Here is a 6,351-nt window from a genome sequence, read left to right on the forward strand (position 1 = left end):
TTGGTGATGTTGATGAATCGTCACTGTGTGTGTCCCCCCTCCCATCCAATGCCAAGACAGCTTGGCTAATTAAATGTGCTGGGCTCAGGCCTTCCTGTGCCAACTGTGACATGCTGCACTCTGAGGGATCCCTCGTTCGGAGGAGTGACTGGCAACATGCACATCCCAGAGATCCACTCACTGATGAGGAAGTGTCGAAGGCTGACCTCAAGGGTTCCTGCAAAAAGCAGACACCAAATAAAATGCAGCGAGTACTTGACCAGTCAGAAATGTTCAGCACTGCAGACCACACCCCCCAAAGTTCCTGAACCTTTGGAAAGTACTACCCCCCGACCGGGGACTTTTTTGGGGGTCGATCAATTCCCCCGGAAATAAATTTAGACCTCAAGTAGTTCCCCAAAAGGTTCCTGGTTCCTATGGAAAGTTCCTGCGGTGGAAACACGGCTTAAGCTGACATGTATCGACATCTGGGAGCTGCCCAGTGGTTTCCAGCTACTGAGCAGTTCACTAAGTTAAAGATAGTACCCGTAATGGATTTATGAATAGTTTGTTGTTACTTCATCCATGCTTAACAAAGCAAATTAAATCTATTCAGGTTGGAGGCAGCGCTGTTCAAGTGAACCCAAGTAGGCAAAATGCTTAGACTCAATACAGGCTTTATTCTAGGACACCTGGTTATCAGACTGATGATAAATGCCTAAAGCTAACCTGAGTGCTACTAACATCCAGTCCACATCTTCAATACAGCTGAATGTGCAAGCCATACATGTGCTGCAGTCGGCTCACATTTGGTCCCCCAGTGCCAATACACAACCAAATCTGCTGACCAGGCTGATTGCACTTGGAAGACATTGTGCATCATTGTCATGCATCAAACTCAGCAACATATGTTCAGCAATACTACATTGTCTTTCCTCCTGTAGTTTAAACATGATTCCATGTTCATCTCCGCTGGAGAAGAGTTGCAGAAACATTCAGATTTCAGGTACAGAATGACATTCATTTAATTTCCAGTCCAGATTTTACAGCAGTTAACTCATAACCTTTATGTTCGTAACTGCCATTTTTGTCATTTCTGCAAAGAAATTCCTGATGTGATATAAAAAGATCTTAACTCAAGGTTCACTTACTAGCTTTTTTCAGGCTTTTTTTTAGCAAAATTTTGCTGACGAAGAACATGAAAGGGTGAGATGCCATCTTTTAACAGCTGTTGGACAATTTACAGCAAGAAAATACTTTAATTTCAGGATGACCGCCACTGCTCTTCATTGATTCAAGGTTATTCTCCTAGACCCTAAGAATCTGTTGACATTTCAGGTGTTAACTGGAAGATCACAGGTTCACACGCAAAAGACAAACAAACAGAGCTTTAAAGTTAGTAGTTCTAAAACCTGTTTGAGCTAAAACTTTAACGTTATACAAAGTTCACTTTCTCTTCAAAAAAACATATTTTAACACATGAGCAAGCTCAAACATAGCCAGTACAGATGTTAATATGGGTCATGATTTTATGGGCATAAAGAGTGACGTTTAGAATCAATCAATAAAATCAGAGGCAGTGTATTTTTAGGCCTCTAATAATTACGTGTGATGAAGGAATTCCACCACTTCACATACACTTTATGTACATGTTAGGATTTCAGTGGCCCTGTGTTGGATGTCTGGTCATTTCAAACACAGACCACTGTATGTATCAGCTCCTCTCCTGCTTCCTGTCATACTGTCAAGGCACCGCCAGTGATTCCCATCTATATGGTAACATACAGTCCGTTATGCCATTTGATGGACGCTTAGAAGCCTTGTGGTACTTCAGTGCATGTTGCTTTTTTAGAAAAATTGCCCAAAGGGAGGTGAAGGCCAGACTCTGATCACAGGGAGGGTCAATATTTGTCGAATGGTTTTCCTGAGAGACACTGAATTATTAATTTGCAACTTGTTTCACATTAATCTAATTTTATCTTTGAACTTCACTGAGTCAGATACAGTATCAAAACATCATAATCAAACATAACATCTACAAAACATTTGAATTATGTTTTTTTGTTGATGTGCTGAATTTGACTTAGACTTGTCTTTACTAGAGACGGAAGTTGTCTCAACTTTTTTATTCTATTTATGTTTGTCATATTTTCTCCCCAGTACTATAACCAAGTAACGGGACTTCACCTGTGCAGTCTCAGTGGTGTGACAGGCTTTAACTTCAATGCATTAATGCATTGACTAGTAGGTTTCTATGCAAAATCTATGCACTGGCTAATTAGATAGTGTGCTGAGCTCTTGCAGATGGACATACTGTGCATTGCTGCTGACAATTAACAAAATTCTTGTAGTTTTTGCCATTTAAAAAGAGCTGTACATTGAGTTTCAATATTCTTACTTGAACTTGAAATCAGCCATAAAAATAATCTCAGCCTGAGCACCATAAGGATTAAAAGAGCGAAGGTTACAGAACTAAATGGTCTCTGAGGTGAGCTCTGTTTTGCCAGGAGCTTCATGTTTTTAATGCATGTCTCGGTCTTGCTCTTAAGTAAGACTCTAACTTACTTAGGTCTGATCAGGACTTCTTGTTGATCACCTCAGTTTTGCTAGGATGTGGTCTTGAGATTTACTTAGAAATAGTTTGTCGTTTGCCGGGATATGGTCTTGAGATTTACCTAGAAAGAGTCCTTGGTTTATATCTGCCTGCTGCGGCAGGGTGATATAGAATCATGTCGTTTGGCAGACGGAAAATGACTTTGCCATTTCTATAGCCCCGTCTCATAGCCTGCTGCATGTTACAGTGTGTGGTCTAACACCTTTATCAGTTCTGTTGTACTTTACATGGCAGGCTGACTTTTACTGGATAGAGGCTTTTGCTTCTAATTTACAGCTTTTATAGTAATCAACTAAAGGGCTCAGAGATATGTGACAGAAAAAGCCACAAGACAACTGTGGAAGTGGGGAGGCTCTCTTCTTCTATCAAATGGTGACCTTTGATTAAATACTGTATTTCTGTATACACCGCTTGGAAAAAAGATGGTTTGAGATTTTAAGCGTTGCATTAAATGATTCTGTACATTGATTGAATGTTGTGCTTTAATTGTGGTTATTCTCAGAGCAGCTGTTACCCGGAGGTGAATATCTCACTTTAGATTGAACTCATTACACATACAGGAGGTGTTGCTGCATGTTTTTCACATCAGCGGTACAGCAGGAAGAAACATCTGACTTAAGTTGTTGGAGGCTCGATGAAGGTCGGTGGCTCCAGAGCGTTGCAGTGGAGCCTTGTGGTTCATACAGTGAGGAAATGATCTTGAATATGGGCAATAAAATCAGCAGGAAAAATAATCAGTCGAGTACTTTGAACCTACGACTGACATCACTTACATGTAGTCATTTCCATACCTGAATTTGAAACAACAGTTCAACATGTAGGTTTTATATTTGTAAATCACAGACACGTCATATTGTTCTGAAAATACATTTGTTTGGATCTCTGAGCTAATAACACACAGCTTTCCATTTTTATCTATTTCCATATTGGGCTGTTCTGTTCATATTCTTAACAGGCTGCTAAACAGTATTAGTATTCCACAACCACACCACCCAGGAGTCTTTGAGATGCACTGTTATAACCTCATAGGAGCTTCAGTTATCTTGGATGCTAAAGAAACAGACACAAGCCTACACTGCATCTGCCTTTCATTGGCGTACTGAAGTGATCAAAACCAGTAATGATGCATGATATAGGAGAATGGTTTTTAGCTCGGGTTTGGTCTCCACTAACTCCTGAGGAAAATATCAGGTTTCTTTAGCTGCCAAATGCTCCTTTATATTTTCACCAATTAGTTGCTCACACTTGTCTGTCAGTTGTTTTGCGTTGGACAAGTGGAGCTTCTGTGCTGAAAACAACTGCTTGCTGTTGCTAAAAATTACACTGATGAGAATACAGTACAGATGCAGGCTGTAAAATACAAAAACAAAGATGCTGAAAGAGACAGAGACAGGTGGTAACCCTCTGTGGGTTCATCACTATGAGTGATCCATTCCACATGTTGTAGTCATTTGATCTTTGTTAACATAAAAATGTTGATAAGAGCAGCTTTAACTAACAATGATTTGCACCAATAGTCGTAAATACATTAGCATAGTGATTCTCAGTTTGTTTCAGGCTTGATCTATCCATATTTATATTCACTGGAACATCACCACACAATGATGACCCACTATTGATCCAATATCTTCAAAACCACCACTGTCATGGGTTTCGTGTGTCCATGTTGCTGTATATAAAGCAATTATACTTTAAGATCAGATTCTAAAACAACTAACCGTTTACTGTTATTGGATTTTGTGTGGGGAGTTTTGTGCTCTTCAAAACTTTTTTAAAAGCCTTGTTTTGCATAAAATCTTCTATTTTGGATACTGGAGGTCATTGTCTTGTAGGTAATGGGTTAGGGTAATATTTATTTTTTTTTTTTCTATTTTTAAATTTTTTTTTTTCTCTCCTATTCATTTTTCCATCTGCCTAGACTGAAACCAAACTGTCATGACTTCCTTCCATCAGGAGAAACATTGATTTCAGCTCAGCAGGGATCATGCAAAACAGCCTGTCATTAAAATCATAATTAGAACTTAGAAATGGCACATGGGTGTTCAGAAATGGCATATGAGGGTTCAACTCTGTGGCAAACTGAAAATCACTGGAAACTATTAAACTTGCACTTGAGTCTTACACTCCCAAACAAAACATGTCTGATCCCGGTTGTGACATCTCGTACAACGTGAGGTGAGAGCTAAACGCAGCGTCATGTCTGCTGAAGCTGTATCTTTCCAGCATTAGATTGAGTTTCTCTGTATTTCTATTTAACTCTAGAAATACACTAAATACATTCTTCAGTCTGTCTTGTTTCATCCTGTTTAGTGACCCAAAAAAAAAGGATATATTTAGATGTTAAAACTTGTAGTTCTATGTGATATTCAAGTTAGTTTTATTATGACAGGTAAAAACAAAATCAAAACATGTCAGTGTCCTTTGTGACTTATTTTTCAATGTCAAGGGCATTCATTCTTTTCCATCTGAGGGTCACTGCTGTGCATCATCGCCGTCATCTATGCTCACACAAATATCAAACTCAAACGTCAATTTAACTCTGACAATCCTCAAACTCCCCCATCAGTCGTGAAGTCCATTTCAAATACACAATAACAAACACACACACACACACACATACACACACACACACACTCTGCCCTCTCCCTGTCCCCAGCCCTGGTTGCCTAGGAGACAGCTGAGACGGGGACCCCATCTCATTACACACCAATAGAGCTGTGTGACTGGCTGGAAGAGGAAGCCTGGGATCATTATCGCCATCTAGCAACCAAAACAGAGAAAGACATTTCATTTTTTCAACGCAAAGATTCTGCCTAGTAACCCAATATGCTGACTTCTCCTGGCGCCAAGATCCAGCCCTGAATTCCTAATGAGATACATCGCATTGTGAGGCTTTACATGAGACACGGATAAAAAGTTTTATATGGGCCATTAGTCAGATAGTAACAGTCAGTGATAATCAGTGATTTATTGTACAAAATGTGTGGGGTTTTTTCAAATGCAGTCAGGCTGATTAAGCTTGTGGCTGAGCAAATGATCACACTTAAAAGAGTGATGATACATCAAGAGATAAATTATAAAAACATGTTTCTGTCTGAACAGTAACTAAGTACATTTACTCTGCTACTGTTTTTTACAGTTTCTGATTTTACATGTAAATTATATGATTAGCTTTAAAAAATATGCAGAACTATTATAAACTACACAGCTGTATATAAAGGTGTATACAGTATAAAACGGTTAAAAGTAGATCAGCAGCTACAACATTAAAGTCGTGTTTATATGTGAACGCATCAATAATTATTATTCAATCATGTAATTACATAAAACTCACAGGGCCATTCTAGAAAGAAAAAAAACCTTTCATACTTTAAACACATTCTCTTGCCAGTGCTTCTCTGGTTTTGCTTCCTTTAAAGTTCTAATCCCCTATTTTTATTTGTAATAGAGTATTTTATTGTGTTATCACTACTTTTACTTAAGTACATGATCTGAATACTTCTTCCACCACTGCTACTCATTCATTATATTTCTGTACTGTACTACATATCATAAAGATCTTATGAGGTTTATAGGACACAATTTTACATTTAATTAATTGGGGTCCATGGTCCAATGCAAATCTTCTTTGACAGAGGAAGATAAAGGATAAAAATTGAACCCCTCCACTACAAAGTAGTCAAATGAGAATCAGCCGGTTGCCTCTCAGCATCTGCTCATCTATGAACTTGTCATAATTCATGTTAATTACATCCCCA

This window comes from Seriola aureovittata, chromosome 12 (assembly GCF_021018895.1).
Source record: "Seriola aureovittata isolate HTS-2021-v1 ecotype China chromosome 12, ASM2101889v1, whole genome shotgun sequence".
NCBI lineage: Eukaryota > Metazoa > Chordata > Actinopteri > Carangiformes > Carangidae > Seriola > Seriola aureovittata.